At 46.3% G+C, this 24,901-nt stretch overlaps 10 non-coding genes and 2 pseudogenes across 10 annotated transcripts; all 12 read right to left on the bottom strand.

Moving 5' to 3' along the window:
- Positions 1-8,911: 8,911 nt before the first annotated feature.
- On the bottom strand, positions 8,912-9,075 carry LOC113099477 (U1 spliceosomal RNA). Its single transcript, XR_003289444.1, has one exon. It is a non-coding gene; the product is annotated as a U1 spliceosomal RNA (small nuclear RNA).
- A 374-nt stretch (positions 9,076-9,449) lies between these two features.
- Positions 9,450-9,640, bottom strand: LOC113099500 (U2 spliceosomal RNA). The gene has a single exon (XR_003289465.1). It is a non-coding gene; the product is annotated as a U2 spliceosomal RNA (small nuclear RNA).
- Positions 9,641-11,099: 1,459 nt separating this feature from the next.
- Positions 11,100-11,263, bottom strand: LOC113099476 (U1 spliceosomal RNA). Its single transcript, XR_003289443.1, has one exon. It is a non-coding gene; the product is annotated as a U1 spliceosomal RNA (small nuclear RNA).
- Positions 11,264-11,518: 255 nt separating this feature from the next.
- LOC113099489 (uncharacterized) lies at positions 11,519-11,617 on the bottom strand (annotated as a pseudogene).
- Positions 11,618-11,988: 371 nt separating this feature from the next.
- LOC113099501 (U2 spliceosomal RNA) lies at positions 11,989-12,181 on the bottom strand. Its single transcript, XR_003289466.1, has one exon. It is a non-coding gene; the product is annotated as a U2 spliceosomal RNA (small nuclear RNA).
- A 1,461-nt stretch (positions 12,182-13,642) lies between these two features.
- LOC113099475 (U1 spliceosomal RNA) lies at positions 13,643-13,806 on the bottom strand. Its single transcript, XR_003289442.1, has one exon. It is a non-coding gene; the product is annotated as a U1 spliceosomal RNA (small nuclear RNA).
- Positions 13,807-14,180: 374 nt separating this feature from the next.
- On the bottom strand, positions 14,181-14,371 carry LOC113099499 (U2 spliceosomal RNA). The gene has a single exon (XR_003289463.1). It is a non-coding gene; the product is annotated as a U2 spliceosomal RNA (small nuclear RNA).
- A 1,459-nt stretch (positions 14,372-15,830) lies between these two features.
- Positions 15,831-15,994, bottom strand: LOC113099474 (U1 spliceosomal RNA). Its single transcript, XR_003289441.1, has one exon. It is a non-coding gene; the product is annotated as a U1 spliceosomal RNA (small nuclear RNA).
- Positions 15,995-16,297: 303 nt separating this feature from the next.
- LOC113099486 (U1 spliceosomal RNA) lies at positions 16,298-16,459 on the bottom strand. The gene has a single exon (XR_003289452.1). It is a non-coding gene; the product is annotated as a U1 spliceosomal RNA (small nuclear RNA).
- Positions 16,460-16,833: 374 nt separating this feature from the next.
- On the bottom strand, positions 16,834-17,011 carry LOC113099504 (uncharacterized; annotated as a pseudogene).
- Positions 17,012-23,999: 6,988 nt separating this feature from the next.
- LOC113099481 (U1 spliceosomal RNA) lies at positions 24,000-24,163 on the bottom strand. Its single transcript, XR_003289448.1, has one exon. It is a non-coding gene; the product is annotated as a U1 spliceosomal RNA (small nuclear RNA).
- A 374-nt stretch (positions 24,164-24,537) lies between these two features.
- LOC113099498 (U2 spliceosomal RNA) lies at positions 24,538-24,728 on the bottom strand. The gene has a single exon (XR_003289462.1). It is a non-coding gene; the product is annotated as a U2 spliceosomal RNA (small nuclear RNA).
- Between the last annotated feature and the right edge of the window lie 173 nt (positions 24,729-24,901).

Raw genomic sequence — 24,901 nt, 5'->3', positions numbered from 1 at the left:
ACACTGTTCAAACCCGTGACCAATTTCTTTGCACTTCCCACAAACTAATTCTTGGCATACATCGGCTAAGTGACCAAATTTCCCACATTTCCGACATAACTTAGGCATACCCTGGTAATGAATGTAGCCTCTGTTCTCTCCAAGCACAATCATGGAGGGCAGATGTTTCAGGCCCTGGTAGCCCCCAGCGTCCTCCCATTGTTTAATGGGGATTCGCCAGGAGCATGTCCAGATACCATCTTCATCTAGCACCTTGACTGGCTGGCCTCGAACAGTGCAAAATCTACCCAGCCACACACATATATCTTCACCAGTCACAGTTTCATTGAACATTCTGACAATCACAGTTTTAAGTGTGTTGTCAGAAAGTTTCTCCACCATAAACATAGAGAACTGTGATTTAACAGATTCAAACCTTTGCCAAAACTCACTTAGCAGGGAAGCAGTCTTAAAACTCAAATCAAAACCTTTGTTCAGAGGCAGAGTCATCAAACAATTCAGGTCTTCAGGCTTAAAATGTAAGGTCTTTTGAACAAGCTTTCTGGAAAAGTCCATGCGGGACATACCCAGAAGCTTTCCATCGACCTCCCCAGACAGCAGACGACTCCGATCCGGATCCGTTTTCAAACCGGCAAATCCGCGTTACAGTCACATCCGTTTCAGGGCTGTAACACGGATCCAGGCCAGGTGCGGTTTCAGTGGGCGGGAACTACAGTCGCAGAGCGGATCCGGGCCGCGTCCGTGGAAACGAGCGCGCAGTTTTTTTTCCGTTTTTTTTTTTCTGAAGTTCAGAACAGGAGAAGATGTCAAGATGGTCGAGGAAAATACAGACTGCTCGCTGTTATCCTCAAAAACCTCACCAAGGTATGACACACCGTGCGAACAAACTAAATCAATGTCTTATGCTGTGTAACTTACTCGATAACTTAAAGGTTTGGTGTTTTTATTGATTCTTAGACTGTATTGTTGGCGAACAAAGGCAGAGGACTTGCTAACATGAAGAAAACGTCCAGAGGTCTGCAATTATACATAATTAATAAATGTTTAACTTAATTTACTTAATTTAAACTTGAATTCTTTTAACTCTTTCTATAATTTTTTTTTAAGATCGCTCCTTGGTAATTATAGTGAGCTAGCAACGTTTAAGTGCTAACTCTAAAATAGTTCACTTCTGAATTAAAATTTCCTTATTTTTGAGGAAAACATTCCAGAGTTTTTCTCTATAGTGGACTTAAGTGGGGTTCAATAGGGGAAAGATCCAAATTGCAGCTCCAGTGCAGTTTCAAAGGGCTGTACACGGTCAGCTGAGGAAATACTTGAATTTTTTTTTTTATCTGTTTCCACAGAGTGAACGCGCTCATTGCAGAGCTATACAAGACAAGCTTTTGAGGACAAACCCACGTAATTGTCATTCCTCCTTTTTTTTTTTGTTTTGTTTTTTTAGGAAATGACCGATTGTTTTGCTCGATAAGACCCTTCTTACCTCTTTGAAGATGCAATTTGGACCCCACTGAAGTCCACAATAAAGAGAGCAACCCTGGAATGTTTTCCTCAAAAACCTTCATTTCTTTTTGACTGAAGAAAGAAAGACAATAAATAAAGGGAGTAAATTATGAGTAAATTAATTTAGAAGTGAGCTAATCCTTTAAGACTGCTTGCATTTATTTTATCAAATATAAAGTTAAAAGTAATATTGTGAAATATTATTACAATGTTAAATAATTTTCTGTTTGAATGTATTTTAAGTTGTAGTTTATTCCTGTAAATTTTCAGCATCATTACTGCAGTCTTCAGAGCATGATCCTTCAGAAATTATTCCAAAATGCAGGTTGAGTGCTGGATTTATTTTGGTTTATTAATTTTTTGCTGCTTAAAATTTCCTGGAAACATTTTTATGATTCTTTAGTGAACAGAAAGTTCAAAAGAAAATAATTTGTTAAATATATTTTTGCAACATTATAAATGTTTTACTTCTATCAATTTAATGGCTATATGCTGAATGAAAACAGTAATTTCCTTTTAATAACACACATATCAAATATTTGAATGGTTGTATATCATGATTTTTGAAAATATTAAAGCGTATAACTGTTTTAAATATTGATAATAATAATCAGAAGTGTTTCTTGAGCAGCAAATCATCATATTAGAATGATTTCTGAAGATCATGTGACACTGAAGACTGGAGGAATGATGCTGAAAATTTGTTAACAGAAATAAATAACATTCCACAATATATTCAAAGAAAATAAATATTTGAACGGATTATAAGTCTTTTAAAATTTTCATTAATATATTATTTATTTATGTGATGGAAAAGCTGAATAAATAACTTTTTATTCATCAATAAATCCTAAAGAAAAATATCACATGCTCCCCACCCCAAAAAAAAAATAAAAAATTGAATTGAAAAAATGAAATAAAAAATTAAGCAGCACAACGTTTCTAACACCGAGCTTTGATCAAAGCAATAAATAATATTTTGAAGTATGTTAAGATAGAAAACCATTATTTTAAATGTTAAATTTTTTAACAATATTACAGTTGATCAGATAAATGCTGGCTTGATAAGCAAGAGACATATTTCAAAAATAAAAAAAAATAGTAATGTGTCCAAACTTTTGACAGTACCCTTATTAAGCAGACAGAACGTTCTCGGGCATCCTGAATGATAAAAACAGAGAGGGGCATGTATTACATTATATTGTTTGGTATGTTTTAATTTGTATATTTATAAAATCTTTGCCAAAAGATGCTTTTATTTCTGCTAACAGTATGATCCATTTTTATTGAGTATAAATGTATTGAGAAATAGTCTAGTAACACTATATAACAATCTTTTTCAATTTCAGGTTCCAGAGCAGGGACTGTCAAATAGTAAGGTGAGTCCCCCTTTTTTCTAATTCAGTGGAGGTTAAGTTATTAAAACTATTTGAATGCTACAATGTATAATTGTGTATTGATAATATTGAGTGCCTGATAATGTTACAACTAGTGCTGTTCAAAGCATAATGTCTGTTAGGACCGACTGTGGTTTGCAGCTTTCTGGAGAAATGCTCCTTTAATTAACTTCACACTCAGCATCCTGAACTATATACAGGTGCATCTCAATAAATTAGAATGTCATGGAAAGTTCATTTATTTCAGTAATTCAACACAAATTGTGAAACTTGTGTATTAAATAAATTCAGTGCACACAGACTGAAGTAGTTTAAGTCTTTGGTTCTTTTAATTGTGATGATTTTGGCTCAACAAATTAGAATACTTCATAAAAAAAAAAATTTAGTGAATTGTTGTCCTTCTGGAAAGTATGTTCATTTACTGTACATGTACTCAGTACTCAGTAGGGCCTCCTTTTGCTTTAATTACTGCCTCAGTTCAGCGTATCATGGAGGTGATCAGTTTGTGGCACTGCTGAGGTCTGGAAGCCCTGGTTTCTTTGACAGTGGTCTTCAGCTCATCTGCATTGTTTGGTCTCTTGTTTCTCATCTTCCTCTTGACAATAGCCCACAGATTCTCTCTGGGGTTCAGGTCTGGAGAGTTTGCTGCCAGTCAAGCACACCAACACCATGGTCATTTAACCAACTTTTGGTGCTTTTGGCAGTGTGAGCAGGTGCCAAATCCTGCTGGAAAATGAAATCAGCATCTTCAAAAAGCTGGTCAGCAGAAGGAAGCATGAAGTGCTCCAAGATTTCTTGGTAAACGGGTGCAGTGACTTTGGTTTTCAAAAAACACAATGGACCAACACCAGCAGATAACATTACACCCCAAATCATCACAGACTGTGGAAGCTTAACACTGGACTTCAAGCAACTTGGACTATGAGCTTCTCCACCCTTCCTCCAGACTCTAGGACCTTGGTTTCCAAATTAAATAAAAAAGATTGCTCTCATCTGAAAAAGGACTTTGGACCACTGGGCAACAGTCCAGTTCTTCTTCTCCTCTTAGCCCGGGAAAGACGCCTCTGGCGTTGTCTGTGTCTCAGGAGTGGCTTAACAAGTGGAATACGACAACTGTATCCAAATTCCTTGACACGTCTGTCTGTGGTGGCTCTTGATGTCTTGACTCCAGCCTCAGTCCATTTCTTGTGAAGTTCACTCAAATTCTTCAATCGACTTTGCCTGACAATCCTCATAAGGCTGCGGTTCTCTCGGTTGGTTGTGCATCTCTTTCTTAAACATTTTTTCCTTTCACTCAACTCTCTGTTAACATGCTTGGATACAGCACTCTGTGAACAGCCTCTTTGGCAATGAATGTTTGTGGTTTACCCTCCTTGTGAAGGGTGTCAATGATTGTCTTCTGGACAACTGTCAGATCAGCAGTCTTCCCCATGATTGTGTAGCACAGTGAACCAAACTGAGAGACCATTCTGAAGACTCAGGAAACCTTTGCAGGTGTTTTGAGTTGATTAGCTGATTGACATATCACCATATTCTGATTGTGAATTGGTGTGTTTTTGTTAAATGTGATCACAATTAAAAGAACCAAAGACTTAAACTACTTCAGTTTGTGTGCACTCAATTTATTTAATGCACAAGTTTCAAATTTGAGTTGAATTACTGAAATAAATGAACTTTTCCATGACATTCTAATTTATTGAGATGTACCTGTACCTGTTATGACAGTCATAGTCCTATATCAATGCTATAATAAGTCTGTGTGGTACTTACAACACAGTATTAAGTACCAAGTCTATGTAAACTATTAAACGGGGTCATTTTTATAAATTAAACTAATTTCTCTTTTGGACTATATATTTTATGTGAAATATCTGATTCAGGCTAGTACTAAATAAAAAATAAGATGCATTTTGTATGATCCCTCTTTTGTCAAAAATGTTCAATTATGTAGATTCTGCAAGGTGTATGTAAACTTTTGACCTTATATGTGTGTGTATACAGTATGTGTGTGTGTGTATGTACAGGATGCATGCATACGTGTGTGTGTGTGTGTGTGTGTATGGCAATAACATTTTTGTCCATATGTCATGTTTTTTTTGCTTTGTTTTTTTAGAGACAAATGAAAAGGAGGGAACTGTCTTTAAGCTGTGGAGTCAGACGGAGGGCTCACATTTACCTCAAAAACAGCATTGCAGAGGACTCTATTACTACTAGAACCAACTCAAGCACACAATGGTGACACATTTATAAGAACATTTCCCTGTGATAATTATTCAGATTATTCTCTTTCTCATTGTGTAGCACTGGTTTAAAGGGTTTGTTCACCCAAAAATTAAAATTTTGTCATTAATTACTCACCCTCATGTCGTTCTAAACCTGTAAGTTCTCCATTCATCTTCGGAACACAAATTAAGATATTTCTTGAAGAATTCTGAGACCTCTCTGACCCTTCAGCTCACACATAATAGCATGCTCTGCTCACATTCAGTGCATGGATCCTCTCCAAAATAGCACCATGGTGAAATCAAGGAGACAATTTGTTGAATAAAGTCATTATATTTGTTTTTTTTTTTGGTTGGGGGGGGGTACAAAAAGTATTCTCGTAGCTTCGTAAAATTATTGTTGAATCCCTGTTGTCACATAGATTATTTTACCGATCTTCTTGCCACGTTTCTGGACCTAGATCGTGATAATTACATTGTTGTCTATGGGAAGGTCAGAGAGGTCTCAGAATTCATTAAAAATATCTTAATTTGTGTTCCAAAGATGAACAAGTTGTCTTACGAGTTTGGAACAACATGAAGGTGAGTAATTAATGACAGAAATTTTATATTTTGATGAACTTACCCTTTAAACTTAGTGAATATTATGTACAGGAAGCACTAGAAGTAGAGATTTGTACTGCTGGGGGTAGTGTACCAAATAAACCTTTAATTTTGCTTTTTTCTGCATAAATTATCAAAAGGAAAGAAAAGATGCACAATGGCACGTCTTTTGCATTGTTTTTTTTTTTTTTGTAGTAATTAAATTGTTTTAATATGAATATTGTTTTAATAGAGTTAAGTACTCAGTACTCAGTACTTTAAACGTTTTGTCTTAAGAGCTTTGCATAACAACTTAACAAAAAAAATATCAGTGCCATAAGACAGTCAAATATTTAATTATCTATTATGTAAGATGCTTGTTAATGATTGCTTTAATGGTATTAATTATTTCATAACCTACTTATGTGATTTGTATTATCAGGTAACTGTACAAATACTGTGGTATATGGACATTACTTTTTTATTTGTAACAAAGAAACATGCATTTTCTGTAAAGGTGTTCTGAAATATGTATTGTGAACAGTACTATCCAAATAAACCAACTGTATTTGAATTCTAGATATGTATTCAACTTATTTGTGTGTGTGTGTTAGCATATATATATGTATATATGTATATGAGCTGGCCCAGATCCGGCACGGATCCAAAATGGTACTGGACCAGATCCGGCCCACATTTAGGCCAAATCATAATAAAGGAATCCAGAGCTGGCCCAGCTCTGGTCCGGATCCGGTAAAAACGGATCCGTGCCGGTATTGGCCCGTTGTGCCAAAAGACCCCGGCCCGAGTCCGTTGCGCGGATCTGGGCCAGATCTTCCGAATGGCCTGGGCCAGATTTGGCCCAGATGAGTTTTGCTGTCTGGGTCCTTGAATATAAAACGCACGCTGTGGTGCCTCCGCATGCCGGCACGAGCAGCCGACATGGTGGAGGCACCACCAGCACGCAGCGGCTAAAACAAACAATAAATTAACTAAATAAATTAGATAAAACCTTCTTACCTTAAAAACAAGTTGATTCTCCGCAAAGCGAGTCGTCTCCAATTAAAAGCCGCTTGTCAATTTACCTCTTGGAGGATAGAGGACTCGTGCCACAAGCCACACACGAGCCTAAAGGTCCACCTAGAGGCGATCGCTGTCTCAACCGTCCGACCAGACCACGTGATCTTTGCCAAAAGGCCGAGAAGCGATGCTGCTAAGACGCAGCAGGGAGGAAGCCGGACACGGCGATGCCCATCTCGGCTTTGGTAAGTTTTGGGAGACCTAAAAACGCTGGGGGATGGTGGTAGCCTCCCCTGTCTACAACGTCACCGGGCCTCGTCCCGATCGGCCTGACGGAAAGTACGGCATCGCTCGTAACTCCCAAACGGTTGGTCGCAGAGCCACGTGCCTTATGTCATCGGAATCCTTGGCTCGAGCCGAACGAGACGCAGGTCTCAGATTGGCTCGTCGCTCTGACGAAATTTTCGGGTATTTTGGATTTTGTCGAAAACCTTCTTTTGCAACCTAGCGCCAGGTATTGGCCCAGTCCCACCCAAATCAGCACAGAAAGCTTCTCTGGAGTCTGACTGTCAATAATCATCCAAAAAAGAGGAAATTTCCATTCACCTTGGCGAGGGGACCTCAAAACGTGCTAAGGTGGCGTGTCCGAGGTGGCTCGAATGGCTATAACTCCGGGAAGGAGTGAGATCCCTTCACCCAAATCGGCACACCTGTGCAGGGGCTCAGTCCGAGGCCAGGTGAAAAGGGGCGCGGCGACAGGCCAGTAGGTGGGCGCCGTAAGCTGAAAAATGGGAAAATGTAATGTAAAAATCGTAGTACCTCCCTGTCTGCAACGTCACCGGGCCTTGTCCCGATCGGCCTGACGTGGAACTGCAGCGACGGAAAGTACGGCATCGCTCGTAACTCCCAAACGGTTGGTCCGCAGAGCCACGTGCCTTATGTCATCGGAATCCTTGGCTCGAGCCCGAACGAGACGCAGGTCTCAAGATTGGCTCGTCGCTCTGACGAAATTTTCGGGTATTTTGGATTTTTGTCGAAAACCTTCTTTTGCAACCTAGCGCCAGGTATTTGGCCCAGTCCCACCCAAATCAGCACAGAAAGCTTCTCTGGAGTCTGACTGTCAATAATCATCCAAAAAAAGAGGAAATTTCCATTCACCTTGGCGAGGGGAACCTCAAAACGTGCTAAGGTGGCGTGTCCGAGGTGGCTCGAATGGCTATAACTCCGGGAAGGAGTGAGATCCCTTCACCCAAATCGGCACACCTGGCAGGGGCTCAGTCCGAGGCCAAGGGCGCGGCGACAGGCCAGTAGTGGCGCCGTAAGCTGAAAAATAGGGAAAATGTAATGTAAAAAGACAATCAAACAAAGATGAAAACACCTGAAACACTGCGGGATCGTAGTACCCTCCCCTGTCTGCACGTCACCGGCCTTGTCCCGATCGGCCTGACGGTGGAACTGCAGCGACGGAAAGTACAGGCATCGCTCGTAACTCCCAAACGTTGGTCGCAGAGCCACGTGCCTTATGTCATCGGAATCCTTGGGCTCGAGCCGAACGAGACGCAGGTCTCAGATTGGCTCGTCGCTCTGACGAAATTTTCGGGTATTTTGGATTTTGTCGAAAACCTTCTTTTGCAACCTAGCGCCAGGTATTTGGCCCAGTCCCACCCAAATCAGCACAGAAAGCTTCTCTGGAGTCTGACTGTCAATAATCATCCAAAAAAAGAGGAAATTTCCATTCACCTTGGCGAGGGGACCTCAAAACGTGCTAAGGTGGCGTGTCCGAGGTGGCTCGAATGGCTATAACTCCGGGAAGGAGTGAGATCCCTTCACCCAAATCGGCACACCTGTGCAGGGGCTCAGTCCGAGGCCAGGTGAAAAAGGGCGCGGCGACAGGCCACTAGGTGGCGCTGTAAGCGACAACAAAATTAATACGAATCGAAAAAAGGACAAACAAACAACATGGAGACAGATACAGCTAGGCTGCAGTCAGTCCAATCTACTTTCAAAGTAAGGTCTGCGCTATGTTCGAACTAAACTACCCACCAGGGTCTGATTTTTCAAGAGCGTAAGTGACTTTGTTTCACAGGCGCACAACACGTATCTCGCATGTGACAGAACTCCCCATTCTGAAACGGAAATAAATAAAAAACTGTAAAAACCTCTTCTGCTTTGTTTCACCAACAATTTCAGGGGAGAGCGCGAACGCAGTCCCCCACTACCATAAATTATGCAGTCGAGATTCCCGCATTTGGGGAATTCGCAGGGGTCAGCATGGCCGGAGTGCAATGGACAAGCCTCGCCCTGGGTGAACCGCCTTCTTGATCATGGTGTCTCCCCTGCCAGGTAAGTATGAAGGCCCAGGCGGTCAGCCAGAGGTCTGATTTGCATCTCTACCATCCTCACCAACGGTTAGCCCTCCGCCCCCGCTCAAGGAAAGGAAGGACGGGTGCCTTCCGTTACTGGCCTGGAAACTGCCAAGCTCATGGGCCGGTGCTTCCCAACGCCAGTTTTAGATGACTCTCTTTAAACAAACACACCTGATTCGATGCACCACCTCGTCTGTGAAAGACTTCAAGACCTCAGGTGGGTGCATCGTTAGTGGAAGAGTCCAAGACCCCAGGAGGACACATCAGAAAAAAAGTTTGCAATAAACCACAGCATCTGCAATGGCAGCTCTCATTCCTTGTTCTGCTATTCGACACAATAAATGGCAATCCCCAAAAAGGGAAAGCACACCGTTCCTGGAGACACTGCAATACCAGGCCGATGCATGGAGTGGACGGAGCAAGCCCCGGCTCCAGCTCCGTGATCTAAAAATCCATTTAATATGTAGTCCCCGGATGGGGGACGTATCAGATATTAAACTGATAAGAACAGATACTACACTTGATCTTAGCCAAAAGGCCGAGAAGCGATGCTGCTAAGACGCAGCAGGGAGGAAGCCGGACACGGCGATGCCCATCTCGGCTTTGGTAAGTTTTGGGAGACCTAAAAACGCTGGGGGATGGTGGTAGCCTCCCCTGTCTACAACGTCACCGGGCCTCGTCCCGATCGGCCTGACGGAAAGTACGGCATCGCTCGTAACTCCCAAACGGTTGGTCGCAGAGCCACGTGCCTTATGTCATCGGAATCCTTGGCTCGAGCCGAACGAGACGCAGGTCTCAGATTGGCTCGTCGCTCTGACGAAATTTTCGGGTATTTTGGATTTTGTCGAAAACCTTCTTTTGCAACCTAGCGCCAGGTATTTGGCCCAGTCCCACCCAAATCAGCACAGAAAGCTTCTCTGGAGTCTGACTGTCAATAATCATCCAAAAAAAGAGGAAATTTCCATTCACCTTGGCGAGGGGACCTCAAAACGTGCTAAGGTGGCGTGTCCGAGGTGGCTCGAATGGCTATAACTCCGGGAAGGAGTGAGATCCCTTCACCCAAATCGGCACACCTGTGCAGGGGCTCAGTCCGAGGCCAGGTGAAAAGGGGCGCGGCGACAGGCCAGTAGGTGGCGCCGTAAGCTGAAAAATAGGGAAAATGTAATGTAAAAAGACAATCAAACAAAGATGAAAACACCCGAAACACTGCGGGATCGTAGTACCCTCCCCTGTCTGCAACGTCACCGGGCCTTGTCCCGATCGGCCTGACGGTGGAACTGCAGCGACGGAAAGTACGGCATCGCTCGTAACTCCCAAACGGTTGGTCGCAGAGCCACGTGCCTTATGTCATCGGAATCCTTGGCTCGAGCCGAACGAGACGCAGGTCTCAGATTGGCTCGTCGCTCTGACGAAATTTTCGGGTATTTTGGATTTTGTCGAAAACCTTCTTTTGCAACCTAGCGCCAGGTATTTGGCCCAGTCCCACCCAAATCAGCACAGAAAGCTTCTCTGGAGTCTGACTGTCAATAATCATCCAAAAAAAGAGGAAATTTCCATTCACCTTGGCGAGGGGACCTCAAAACGTGCTAAGGTGGCGTGTCCGAGGTGGCTCGAATGGCTATAACTCCGGGAAGGAGTGAGATCCCTTCACCCAAATCGGCACACCTGTGCAGGGGCTCAGTCCGAGGCCAGGTGAAAAAGGGCGCGGCGACAGGCCACTAGGTGGCGCTGTAAGCGACAACAAAATTAATACGAATCGAAAAAAAGGACAAACAAACAACATGGAGACAGATACAGCTAGGCTGCAGTCAGTCCAATCTACTTTCAAAGTAAGGTCTGCGCTATGTTCGAACTAAACTACCCACCAGGGTCTGATTTTTCAAGAGCGTAAGTGACTTTGTTTCACAGGCGCACAACACGTATCTCGCATGTGACAGAACTCCCCATTCTGAAACGGAAATAAATAAAAAACTGTAAAAACCTCTTCTGCTTTGTTTCACCAACAATTTCAGGGGAGAGCGCGAACGCAGTCCCCCACTACCATAAATTATGCAGTCGAGATTCCCGCATTTGGGGAATTCGCAGGGGTCAGCATGGCCGGAGTGCAATGGACAAGCCTCGCCCTGGGTGAACCGCCTTCTTGATCATGGTGTCTCCCCTGCCAGGTAAGTATGAAGGCCCAGGCGGTCAGCCAGAGGTCTGATTTGCATCTCTACCATCCTCACCAACGGTTAGCCCTCCGCCCCCGCTCCAGGAAAGGAAGGACGGGTGCCTTCCGTTACTGGCCTGGAAACTGCCAAGCTCATGGGCCGGTGCTTCCCAACGCCAGTTTTAGATGACTCTCTTTAAACAAACACACCTGATTCGATGCACCACCTCGTCTGTGAAAGACTTCAAGACCTCAGTGGGTGCATCGTTAGTGGAAGAGTCCAAGACCCCAGGAGGACACATCAGAAAAAAAGTTTGCAATAAACCACTTGGGTGAACCGCCTTCTTGATCATGGTGTCTCCCCTGCCAGGTAAGTATGAAGGCCCAGGCAGTCAGCCAGAGGTCTGATTTGCATCTCTACCATCCTCACCAACGGTTAGCCTCCGCCCCCGCTCCAGGAAAGGAAGGACGGGTGCCTTCCGTTACTGGCCTGGAAACTGCCAAGCTCATGGGCCGGTGCTTCCAACGCCAGTTTAGAGATGACTCTCTTTAAACAAACACACCTGATTCGATGCACCACCTCGTCTGTGAAGACTCAAGACCTCAGGTGGGTGCATCGTTAGTGGAAGAGTCCAAGACCCCAGGAGGACACATCAGAAAAAAAGTTTGCAATAAACCACAGCATCTGCAATGGCAGCTCTCATTCCTTGTTCTGCTATTCGACACAATAAATGGCAATCCCCAAAAAGGGAAAGCACACCGTTCCTGGAGACACTGCAATACCAGGCCGATGCATGGAGTGGACGGAGCAAGCCCCGGCTCCAGCTCCGTGATCTAAAAATCCATTTAATATGTAGTCCCCGGATGGGGGGACGTATCAGATATTAAACTGATAAGAACAGATACTACACTTGATCTTAGCCAAAAGGCCGAGAAAGCGATGCTGCTAAGACGCAGCAGGGAGGAAGCCGGACACGGCGATGCCCATCTCGGCTTTGGTAAGTTTTGGGAGACCTAAAAACGCTGGGGGATGGTGGTAGCCTCCCCTGTCTACAACGTCACCGGGCCTCGTCCCGATCGGCCTGACGGAAAGTACGGCATCGCTCGTAACTCCCAAACGGTTGGTCGCAGAGCCACGTGCCTTATGTCATCGGAATCCTTGGCTCGAGCCGAACGAGACGCAGGTCTCAGATTGGCTCGTCGCTCTGACGAAATTTTCGGGTATTTTGGATTTTGTCGAAAACCTTCTTTTGCAACCTAGCGCCAGGTATTTGGCCCCAGTCCCACCCAAATCAGCACAGAAAGCTTCTCTGGAGTCTGACTGTCAATAATCATCCAAAAAAAGAGGAAATTTCCATTCACCTTGGCGAGGGGACCTCAAAACGTGCTAAGGTGGCGTGTCCGAGGTGGCTCGAATGGCTATAACTCCGGGAAGGAGTGAGATCCCTTCACCCAAATCGGCACACCTGTGCAGGGGCTCAGTCCGAGGCCAGGTGAAAAGGGGCGCGGCGACAGGCCAGTAGGTGGCGCCGTAAGCTGAAAAATAGGGAAAATGTAATGTAAAAAGACAATCAAACAAAGATGAAAACACCCGAAACACTGCGGGATCGTAGTACCCTCCCCTGTCTGCAACGTCACCGGGCCTTGTCCCGATCGGCCTGACGGTGGAACTGCAGCGACGGAAAGTACGGCATCGCTCGTAACTCCCAAACGGTTGGTCGCAGAGCCACGTGCCTTATGTCATCGGAATCCTTGGCTCGAGCCGAACGAGACGCAGGTCTCAGATTGGCTCGTCGCTCTGACGAAATTTTCGGGTATTTTGGATTTTGTCGAAAACCTTCTTTTGCAACCTAGCGCCAGGTATTTGGCCCAGTCCCACCCAAATCAGCACAGAAAGCTTCTCTGGAGTCTGACTGTCAATAATCATCCAAAAAAAGAGGAAATTTCCATTCACCTTGGCGAGGGGACCTCAAAACGTGCTAAGGTGGCGTGTCCGAGGTGGCTCGAATGGCTATAACTCCGGGAAGGAGTGAGATCCCTTCACCCAAATCGGCACACCTGTGCAGGGGCTCAGTCCGAGGCCAGGTGAAAAAGGGCGCGGCGACAGGCCACTAGGTGGCGCTGTAAGCGACAACAAAATTAATACGAATCGAAAAAAAAGGACAAACAAACAACATGGAGACAGATACAGCTAGGCTGCAGTCAGTCCAATCTACTTTCAAAGTAAGGTCTGCGCTATGTTCGAACTAAACTACCCACCAGGGTCTGATTTTTCAAGAGCGTAAGTGACTTTGTTTCACAGGCGCACAACACGTATCTCGCATGTGACAGAACTCCCCATTCTGAAACGGAAATAAATAAAAAACTGTAAAAACCTCTTCTGCTTTGTTTCACCAACAATTTCAGGGGAGAGCGCGAACGCAGTCCCCCACTACCATAAATTATGCAGTCGAGATTCCCGCATTTGGGGAATTCGCAGGGGTCAGCATGGCCGGAGTGCAATGGACAAGCCTCGCCCTGGGTGAACCGCCTTCTTGATCATGGTGTCTCCCCTGCCAGGTAAGTATGAAGGCCCAGGCGGTCAGCCAGAGGTCTGATTTGCATCTCTACCATCCTCACCAACGGTTAGCCCTCCGCCCCCGCTCCAGGAAAGGAAGGACGGGTGCCTTCCGTTACTGGCCTGGAAACTGCCAAGCTCATGGGCCGGTGCTTCCCAACGCCAGTTTTAGATGACTCTCTTTAAACAAACACACCTGATTCGATGCACCACCTCGTCTGTGAAAGACTTCAAGACCTCAGGTGGGTGCATCGTTAGTGGAAGAGTCCAAGACCCCAGGAGGACACATCAGAAAAAAAGTTTGCAATAAACCACAGCATCTGCAATGGCAGCTCTCATTCCTTGTTCTGCTATTCGACACAATAAATGGCAATCCCCAAAAAGGGAAAGCACACCGTTCCTGGAGACACTGCAATACCAGGCCGATGCATGGAGTGGACGGAGCAAGCCCCGGCTCCAGCTCCGTGATCTAAAAATCCATTTAATATGTAGTCCCCGGATGGGGGACGTATCAGATATTAAACTGATAAGAACAGATACTACACTTGATCTTAGCCAAAAGGCCGAGAAGCGATGCTGCTAAGACGCAGCAGGGAGGAAGCCGGACACGGCGATGCCCATCTCGGCTTTGGTAAGTTTTGGGAGACCTAAAAACGCTGGGGGATGGTGGTAGCCTCCCCTGTCTACAACGTCACCGGGCCTCGTCCCGATCGGCCTGACGGAAAGTACGGCATCGCTCGTAACTCCCAAACGGTTGGTCGCAGAGCCACGTGCCTTATGTCATCGGAATCCTTGGCTCGAGCCGAACGAGACGCAGGTCTCAGATTGGCTCGTCGCTCTGACGAAATTTTCGGGTATTTTGGATTTTGTCGAAAACCTTCTTTTGCAACCTAGCGCCAGGTATTTGGCCCAGTCCCACCCAAATCAGCACAGAAAGCTTCTCTGGAGTCTGACTGTCAATAATCATCCAAAAAAAGAGGAAATTTCCATTCACCTTGGCGAGGGGACCTCAAAACGTGCTAAGGTGGCGTGTCCGAGGTGGCTCGAATGGCTATAACTCCGGGAAGGAGTGAGATCCCTTCACCCAAATCGGCACACCTGTGCAGGGGCTCAGTCCGAGGCCAGGTGAAAAGGGGCGCGGCGACAGGCCAGTAGGTGGCGCCGTAAGCTGAAAAATAGGGAAAATGTAATGTAAAAAGACAATCAAACAAAGATGAAAACACCCGAAACACTGCGGGATCGTAGTACCCTCCCCTGTCTGCAACGTCACCGGGCCTTGTCCCGATCGGCCTGACGGTGGAACTGCAGCGACGGAAAGTACGGCATCGCTCGTAACTCCCAAACGGTTGGTCGCAGAGCCACGTGCCTTATGTCATCGGAATCCTTGGCTCGAGCCGAACGAGACGCAGGTCTCAGATTGGCTCGTCGCTCTGACGAAATTTTCGGGTATTTTGGATTTTGTCGAAAACCTTCTTTTGCAACCTAGCGCCAGGTATTTGGCCCAGTCCCACCCAAATCAGCACAGAAAGCTTCTCTGGAGTCTGACTGTCAATAATCATCCAAAAAAAGAGGAAATTTCCATTCACCTTGCCGAGGGGACCTCAAAACGTGCTAAGGTGGCGTGTCCGAGGTGGCTCGAATGGCTATAACTCCGGGAAGGAGTGAGATCCCTTCACCCAAATCGGCACACCTGTGCAGGGGCTCAGTCCGAGGCCAGGTGAAAAAGGGCGCGGCGACAGGCCACTAGGTGGCGCTGTAAGCGACAACAAAATTAATACGAATCGAAAAAAAGGACAAACAAACAACATGGAGACAGATACAGCTAGGCTGCAGTCAGTCCAATCTACTTTCAAAGTAAGGTCTGCGCTATGTTCGAACTAAACTACCCACCAGGGTCTGATTTTTCAAGAGCGTAAGTGACTTTGTTTCACAGGCGCACAACACGTATCTCGCATGTGACAGAACTCCCCATTCTGAAACGGAAATAAATAAAAAACTGTAAAAACCTCTTCTGCTTTGTTTCACCAACAATTTCAGGGGAGAGCGCGAACGCAGTCCCCCACTACCATAAATTATGCAGTCGAGATTCCCGCATTTGGGGAATTCGCAGGGGTCAGCATGGCCGGAGTGCAATGGACAAGCCTCGCCCTGGGTGAACCGCCTTCTTGATCATGGTGTCTCCCCTGCCAGGTAAGTATGAAGGCCCAGGCGGTCAGCCAGAGGTCTGATTTGCATCTCTACCATCCTCACCAACGGTTAGCCCTCCGCCCCCGCTCCAGGAAAGGAAGGACGGGTGCCTTCCGTTACTGGCCTGGAAACTGCCAAGCTCATGGGCCGGTGCTTCCCAACGCCAGTTTTAGATGACTCTCTTTAAACAAACACACCACTTTGTTTCACAGGCGCACAACACGTTCTCGCATGTGACAGAACTCCCCATTTCTGAAACGGAAATAAATAAAAAACTGTAAAAACCTCTTCTGCTTTGTTTCACCAACAATTTCAGGGGAGAGCGCGAACGCAGTCCCCACTACCATAAATTATGCAGTCGAGATTCCCGCATTTGGGGAATTCGCAGGGGTCAGCATGGCCGGAGTGCAATGGACAAGCCTCGCCCTGGGTGAACCGCCTTCTTGATCATGGTGTCTCCCCTGCCAGGTAAGTATGAAGGCCCAGGCGGTCAGCCAGAGGTGTGATTTGCATCTCTACCATCCTCACCAACGGTTAGCCCTCCGCCCCCCCTCCAGGAAAGGAAGGACGGGTGCCTTCCGTTACTGGCCTGGAAACTGCCAAGCTCATGGGCCGGTGCTTCCCAACGCCAGTTTTAGATGACTCTCTTTAAACAAACACACCTGATTCGATGCGTCACCTCGTCTGTGAAAGACTTCAAGACCTCAGGTGGGTGCATCGTTAGTGGAAGAGTCCAAGACCCCAGGTGGACACATCAGGAAAAAAGTTTGCAATAAACCACAGCATCTGCAATGGCAGCTCTCATTCCTTGTTCTGCTATTCGACACAATAAATGGCAATCCCCAAAAAGGGAAAGCACACCGTTCCTGGAGACACTGCAATACCAGGCCGATGCATGGAGTGGACGGAGCAAGCCCCGGCTCCAGCTCCGTGATCTAAAAATCCATTTAATATGTAGTCCCCGGATGGGGGACGTATCAGATATTAAACTGATAAGAACAGATTTTTTTTTTTTTCGAAAAAGTTTTATTGTCACCATTTACATTTTTTCCATTTGCATTTTTTCTTTTTCCCACAACATTTTCTTTTTAATCACACATTAAAACAAGCAATATAATATATAATAAATACACATGGTAAAATGAAATAAACAATCATTTTTAAAAAGCATCTGATTAAAACCACAGTGTTTTGCTTGTTTTTAAAAGTCCATTATTGAGGTGTGTTTAAAAGGTGCGGTCAGTTCCAAAAGTAAAATACAAATTTTTAAAAAAAGCAAACAAGCCTCGTATATATGTTAATAAAACCTCTTTCATAATAAAACGATAAAAAACACCAATTTAAAAATCATCTGTTGTGCAAGACCGGGGGTGAGTCCTTATCAAGTGGGTCATCACCCCACTCTCCAGAACAGGGACATGAGATGCTACTTTATGGACTCAGCGGAGATCCCCTCTCCTCCGGCCCGCTGGCCCGCTGTTCCCGTAGCCAGAGTGGTGAGGGTGCATCTACGGGCGGCCAGGGTCGGTGCCTGCCGGGACCCTCTCCGTGCGACCCCGGCCCCCCCGTCCGAATATCGTCGTCCGGTACCCCTGCAGCATTGATGTTACCTTTAGCTCGCATGCATGGAGGGTTACCGTAACGCGCTTCCCCACCAGCAGGTTTCTGGTGGCCCAGATGGCATCCTTGATGACGTTGAGGGTGAGCCAGAGCGAGGTAAATTTCTGTGCCGTCAAGTCCTTCAAGCCCCGGCCCACCCCAAGGATGGCGAGCTGGTACCCGAACTGGGCCCCACCCGCTGGTAGGCACGGGAAATACAGGGGGCCGGTCTTGGCCCACAGGTCCCGCGCAGTGCTGCACTCCCAGAGCAGGTGGTGGACGGTCTCCGGGGAATTGCAGCCGGACCGCGGGCAGATGGGGTTTTTGGCCATGCCTCTGGAGTGCATAACCGCCCTGACCGGGAGGATCTCATGAGCCACCATCCACGATAAGTCCTTGTGCCTGTTCTGGAGAGCGGGGTGAGCCGCGTTCCGCCAAACCTGTTTGGCCTCACTTGGTGTGAGGCCCGGAACTGGACTCACCGGTTCCCGGTCCTGCACAACAGAGATGAGAGACTTGTGTTGAGTTAAAATGGTGACATCTTCACTCTCTAAAAGGTATTTCTTTAAAAACTTTTTTATAAAACTGTACTCTTTGGGCAAGTTAAAAGACACTGGGGTTTTCAAGTCCACTGGTAAAATTTTCAGTGTTCGTAGGTAAGACCCCATCCAGAATCGCGCCATTGCAGCCGTCTTGTTTTCTTTGGATGGGGTCGTGGCATAACTAATGTGCAGGGCGGTGAAGCGGCTGCCTAAAAACAGGTGGGGGTCTGGGAGGCCTTTTCCACCGTTCTCCGGCCTTTTCTTGATGGTCTCCCTCTTCAGGCGCTCCCACTTGGACCCCCACAGGAAGTAAAACACCGCCCTCTCCAGTTTCCCCAGGAACCACCGAGGGGGGCTAAAAACAGAACAGACAAGTAAAATCAGAGGTAAAATCACAGATTTAAAAATTAAAACCTTGCCTTCCATCGTCATCTGTCTTAGTCCCCAAAACCCCAGTCTTTTCCTAACTTTCCCTAACAAGTCAGTCCAGTTTTCCCGTCCACCCCCGTCTTTATCAAATTTAATGCCTAAAATCTTAAAATCGTTGTCTTTAAAAACCAAATCAAGTCCTCCTGTGTCCACGTCTCCCCACGGCCCGAAGAGCTGGGCCTCGGACTTGTTTCTATTGAGTTTGGCGCCCGAGGCCCGACCGTACCAGTCAGTCAAGTCCAGTGCTCTTCGTATTGATAAAACGTCTGTGGCTAAAAGAGTTACGTCATCCATATATAAAACACAGGTCGCCGTCAGTCCCCCCGTCCCAGGAACGTCCAGTCCTTTGATCCATTTGTCCCTTCTCAAGATCTGTGCCAGTGGCTCGATGCAAGCCACATACAGAAGAGGAGATAAAGGACATCCCTGACGGACACCACTGTGTATGTCCACAGCTTTGGAAAGATGCCCATTTATTAGAATTTTGCTGACTATTCCCTTGTACAGCAGTCCCACCCAGGCTATAAACCTCTTTGGAAGCCCCATTTTCTCCAGAACCTGGAAGAGGTACTGGTGCGAGACTCGATCAAATGCTTTTTCAAAATCTAAATTTAGGACTACTAGCCGAATATTTCTGTCTCTCGCGTAACAGATGGCGTCTCTAATCAGCACTAGGTTGTCTGTTATCTTTCTTCCGGGCACAGCACAAGCTTGATCCGGGTGGATCACGTCCTCTAAAACAGTCGACATGCGTGTTGCTAAAATCTTACTAAAAAGTTTACAATCAAAATTTAAAAGCGTGATTGGTCGCCAGTTTTTCAAGTCAGTCTTGTCTCCTTTCTTATATAATAATGAAACTATCCCTACTCTAAAGCTGTCAGGAAGTCTGTCAAGAGTCTCAAATTCTTTAAAAACGGTCAACAGTTCGTGTGCTAAAATGTCCCAGAAAGTCAGATAAAATTCAAAGGGAAGTCCGTCAATGCCAGGGGACTTCCCTTTTTTAAAATGTTTTAAAGCTTTCTGAATTTCTAAAACTGTAAAATCCTGGGATAAAAGCACATCTGGGCTCTTTACCTTTTTATTTAAAAAGGTTAAAACTTCCTCTAAAACCCCATTATGAGCCTCTTTTGCACTATATAAATTATTATAAAAGTTTTCAGTTTCATTTAAAATCTCTTTTGTGCCGCTTGCTTCCCTCCCGGTAAAAGTCTTCAAAGCAGAGATTGACCCACCCCGTGTAATAATTTTTTTAAAAAAGTATCTTGTGCATTTCTCCCCTTCTTCTATTTCTCTTTCTTTACATCTTAAAATAACACCCCTACTCTGAACTTCGAATAAAACTGACATTTCTTTCTTGACTTCTTTTATCTCTTCTGTAAAATCCAATCCACTGTTTAAAAGGTTAAAATATCTCTGCAGTCTTTTTTGCAGCCCCATCATGTGTCTTCTTTCCCTGTTCTTTTTCCTTTTCCCTATATTTCTAAAAAACTGTCTTGTCCGGTCCTTAACCACTTCCCACCACTGTGCACGTGTATCATAAAAGTCTTGGAGGGTCTGCCATTGGCTGAACTGCTCCCTATACTCTCTAACCACTTCTTCATCCTCTAATAGGGAACAGTTCAGCTTCCACAGCCCTCCTCCTACCGTCACACCCATGGAAAGTGAAAGGGTGCAAGACAGTATCATGTGATCAGAAAAAAAGGGAGGGGTCAATGTTGCATCGGTTGGCGGGCAGTCCCTTGTAAAAACATAGTCAATTCGAGAGGCTCTGGTGCCATCACCACTGAACCAGGTGAAGCCCTCCTCTCTTTGATGCAGTTGTTTAAAACAGTCAACTAACTTAAAATCCTTGACTAAATTTTGCAATAAAACCGATGTCTTATCGACCTTAAAATCTTCTCCTATTCTCTTCCTATCTGTTTTGGATAAAACACAGTTAAAATCCCCTGCTACTATTAGGGGAGCCCTGCCTAACATGTGGGGCTGCAGGTCTTCTAAAAGCTCATATCTGTCATTTTTTTCTGTAAAACCATACACATTAAGAACCTTAAAATCCCTCCCTAAAAAAGTCAGGTTTGCTAAAAGAGCCCGCCCTTCCCTCACCACAGTGCTATCCTTCACCGTGATGTTTGAATTGTTGATTAAAATAGCGACACCGTCATTTTTGTTGAAGTTGGAGCCACTCCATATTGAGGGCCCCATGGTCCACATCTCCTCCAACTTTCTGTAACTATTTAAAAAGGGCAGAGCACACTCTTGCAGTAAAAACAAGTCTGACTTAAAACACTTTAAAAAGGATAAAATGCTCTGTGCTCGTAAGGTGGACCTCACACTTCTTACATTAATGGTAGAGATAGTGAGGGCCATGAGCAGTATGGTTAAAACAGTATGAGACATTTAAACAGAAGACAAAAAGACTACAAAAATATACTTAAAATCATGTTTTATCTTGTTTCACCTGCCCTTCCTTTCTCACAGATGAACTGGGTCCTGGAGAGCAGGTGCTCGATGCCTCGGGTGCTACAGAGAAATCCTCTTGTAACTCCCTAGGCGACGATGTTCTTAGCTTGATGTGCAAAAAAGATACCTCATTTGGGGACTCTAGGGGCCACATGCGTTCTTGATCTTCCAAATCGGAACTATCAAGCCGCTGTGCTGCCCTAGCTTTTTTCTCCTCGGTTTCCACCAGAGGAGATCCCGCAGGTCTTTTTTGCACTTGAGCATTTGGGAGTGAACACTCAAATTCACTCCCACTGGATTCCTGTACCAACTCTGACACCGTTTGTAGGGAGGAGCTTGTTTCTCCCTCGGTCACTTCTCCTTCCGTGCCTTTTTCCATTTCAATATCTGACTCCGCCCCTATGGCCGCCCCACTTCCTCCTTCCTGCCCAATCCCTGAGGCTGGCTGGGAATTTGAAATTCCCGCCAAAACCTCAGGGACCGCCTCCTCTTTCCTTTCTTCGTTTGTTTGGTGCCAATGTGGGGCGGCCATTTTGAGCTTGTTGGCAAAACTTTTAGGGCAATCTCTGTAGAGGTGGTTTGAATCTCCACAAAGATTGCACCGCCTGCCATTGGTACACTGTTCAAACCCGTGACCAATTTCTTTGCACTTCCCACAAACTAATTCTTGGCATACATCGGCTAAGTGACCAAATTTCCCACATTTCCGACATAACTTAGGCATACCCTGGTAATGAATGTAGCCTCTGTTCTCTCCAAGCACAATCATGGAGGGCAGATGTTTCAGGCCCTGGTAGCCCCCAGCGTCCTCCCATTGTTTAATGGGGATTCGCCAGGAGCATGTCCAGATACCATCTTCATCTAGCACCTTGACTGGCTGGCCTCGAACAGTGCAAAATCTACCCAGCCACACACATATATCTTCACCAGTCACAGTTTCATTGAACATTCTGACAATCACAGTTTTAAGTGTGTTGTCAGAAAGTTTCTCCACCATAAACATAGAGAACTGGGATTTAACAGATTCAAACCTTTGCCAAAACTCACTTAGCAGGGAAGCAGTCTTAAAACTCAAATCAAAACCTTTGTTCAGAGGCAGAGTCATCAAACAATTCAGGTCTTCAGGCTTAAAATGTAAGGTCTTTTGAACAAGCTTTCTGGAAAAGTCCATGCGGGACATACCCAGAAGCTTTCCATCGACCTCCTTGAATATAAAACGCACGCTGTGGTGCCTCCGCATGCCGGCACGAGCAGCCGACATGGTGGAGGCACCACCAGCACGCAGCGGCTAAAACAAACAATAAATTAACTAAATAAATTAGATAAAACCTTCTTACCTTAAAAACAAGTTGATTCTCCGCAAAGCGAGTCGTCTCCAATTAAAAGCCGCTTGTCAATTTACCTCTTGGAGGATAGAGGACTCGTGCCACAAGCCACACACGAGCCTAAAGGTCCACCTAGAGGCGATCGCTGTCTCAACCGTCCGACCAGACCACGTGATCTTAGCCAAAAGGCCGAGAAGCGATGCTGCTAAGACGCAGCAGGGAGGAAGCCGGACACGGCGATGCCCATCTCGGCTTTGGTAAGTTTTGGGAGACCTAAAAACGCTGGGGGATGGTGGTAGCCTCCCCTGTCTACAACGTCACCGGGCCTCGTCCCGATCGGCCTGACGGAAAGTACGGCATCGCTCGTAACTCCCAAACGGTTGGTCGCAGAGCCACGTGCCTTATGTCATCGGAATCCTTGGCTCGAGCCGAACGAGACGCAGGTCTCAGATTGGCTCGTCGCTCTGACGAAATTTTCGGGTATTTTGGATTTTGTCGAAAACCTTCTTTTGCAACCTAGCGCCAGGTATTTGGCCCAGTCCCACCCAAATCAGCACAGAAAGCTTCTCTGGAGTCTGACTGTCAATAATCATCCAAAAAAAGAGGAAATTTCCATTCACCTTGGCGAGGGGACCTCAAAACGTGCTAAGGTGGCGTGTCCGAGGTGGCTCGAATGGCTATAACTCCGGGAAGGAGTGAGATCCCTTCACCCAAATCGGCACACCTGTGCAGGGGCTCAGTCCGAGGCCAGGTGAAAAGGGGCGCGGCGACAGGCCAGTAGGTGGCGCCGTAAGCTGAAAAATAGGGAAAATGTAATGTAAAAAGACAATCAAACAAAGATGAAAACACCCGAAACACTGCGGGATCGTAGTACCCTCCCCTGTCTGCAACGTCACCGGGCCTTGTCCCGATCGGCCTGACGGTGGAACTGCAGCGACGGAAAGTACGGCATCGCTCGTAACTCCCAAACGGTTGGTCGCAGAGCCACGTGCCTTATGTCATCGGAATCCTTGGCTCGAGCCGAACGAGACGCAGGTCTCAGATTGGCTCGTCGCTCTGACGAAATTTTCGGGTATTTTGGATTTTGTCGAAAACCTTCTTTTGCAACCTAGCGCCAGGTATTTGGCCCAGTCCCACCCAAATCAGCACAGAAAGCTTCTCTGGAGTCTGACTGTCAATAATCATCCAAAAAAAAGAGGAAATTTCCATTCACCTTGCCGAGGGGACCTCAAAACGTGCTAAGGTGGCGTGTCCGAGGTGGCTCGAATGGCTATAACTCCGGGAAGGAGTGAGATCCCTTCACCCAAATCGGCACACCTGTGCAGGGGCTCAGTCCGAGGCCAGGTGAAAAAGGGCGCGGCGACAGGCCACTAGGTGGCGCTGTAAGCGACAACAAAATTAATACGAATCGAAAAAAAGGACAAACAAACAACATGGAGACAGATACAGCTAGGCTGCAGTCAGTCCAATCTACTTTCAAAGTAAGGTCTGCGCTATGTTCGAACTAAACTACCCACCAGGGTCTGATTTTTCAAGAGCGTAAGTGACTTTGTTTCACAGGCGCACAACACGTATCTCGCATGTGACAGAACTCCCCATTCTGAAACGGAAATAAATAAAAAACTGTAAAAACCTCTTCTGCTTTGTTTCACCAACAATTTCAGGGGAGAGCGCGAACGCAGTCCCCCACTACCATAAATTATGCAGTCGAGATTCCCGCATTTGGGGAATTCGCGGGGGTCAGCATGGCCGGAGTGCAATGGACAAGCCTCGCCCTGGGTGAACCGCCTTCTTGATCATGGTGTCTCCCCTGCCAGGTAAGTATGAAGGCCCAGGCGGTCAGCCAGAGGTCTGATTTGCATCTCTACCATCCTCACCAACGGTTAGCCCTCCGCCCCCGCTCCAGGAAAGGAAGGACGGGTGCCTTCCGTTACTGGCCTGGAAACTGCCAAGCTCATGGGCCGGTGCTTCCCAACGCCAGTTTTAGATGACTCTCTTTAAACAAACACACCTGATTCGATGCACCACCTCGTCTGTGAAAGACTTCAAGACCTCAGGTGGGTGCATCGTTAGTGGAAGAGTCCAAGACCCCAGGAGGACACATCAGAAAAAAAGTTTGCAATAAACCACAGCATCTGCAATGGCAGCTCTCATTCCTTGTTCTGCTATTCGACACAATAAATGGCAATCCCCAAAAAGGGAAAGCACACCGTTCCTGGAGACACTGCAATACCAGGCCGATGCATGGAGTGGACGGAGCAAGCCCCGGCTCCAGCTCCGTGATCTAAAAATCCATTTAATATGTAGTCCCCGGATGGGGGACGTATCAGATATTAAACTGATAAGAACAGATACTACACTTGATCTTAGCCAAAAGGCCGAGAAGCGATGCTGCTAAGACGCAGCAGGGAGGAAGCCGGACACGGCGATGCCCATCTCGGCTTTGGTAAGTTTTGGGAGACCTAAAAACGCTGGGGGATGGTGGTAGCCTCCCCTGTCTACAACGTCACCGGGCCTCGTCCCGATCGGCCTGACGGAAAGTACGGCATCGCTCGTAACTCCC

The sequence above is a fragment of the Carassius auratus genome, unplaced genomic scaffold (genome assembly GCF_003368295.1).
Source record: "Carassius auratus strain Wakin unplaced genomic scaffold, ASM336829v1 scaf_tig00216951, whole genome shotgun sequence".
Lineage (NCBI taxonomy): Eukaryota > Metazoa > Chordata > Actinopteri > Cypriniformes > Cyprinidae > Carassius > Carassius auratus.
Note: the sequence above shows the minus strand (reverse complement) of the source record. Positions and strands in the feature narration are given on the sequence as shown.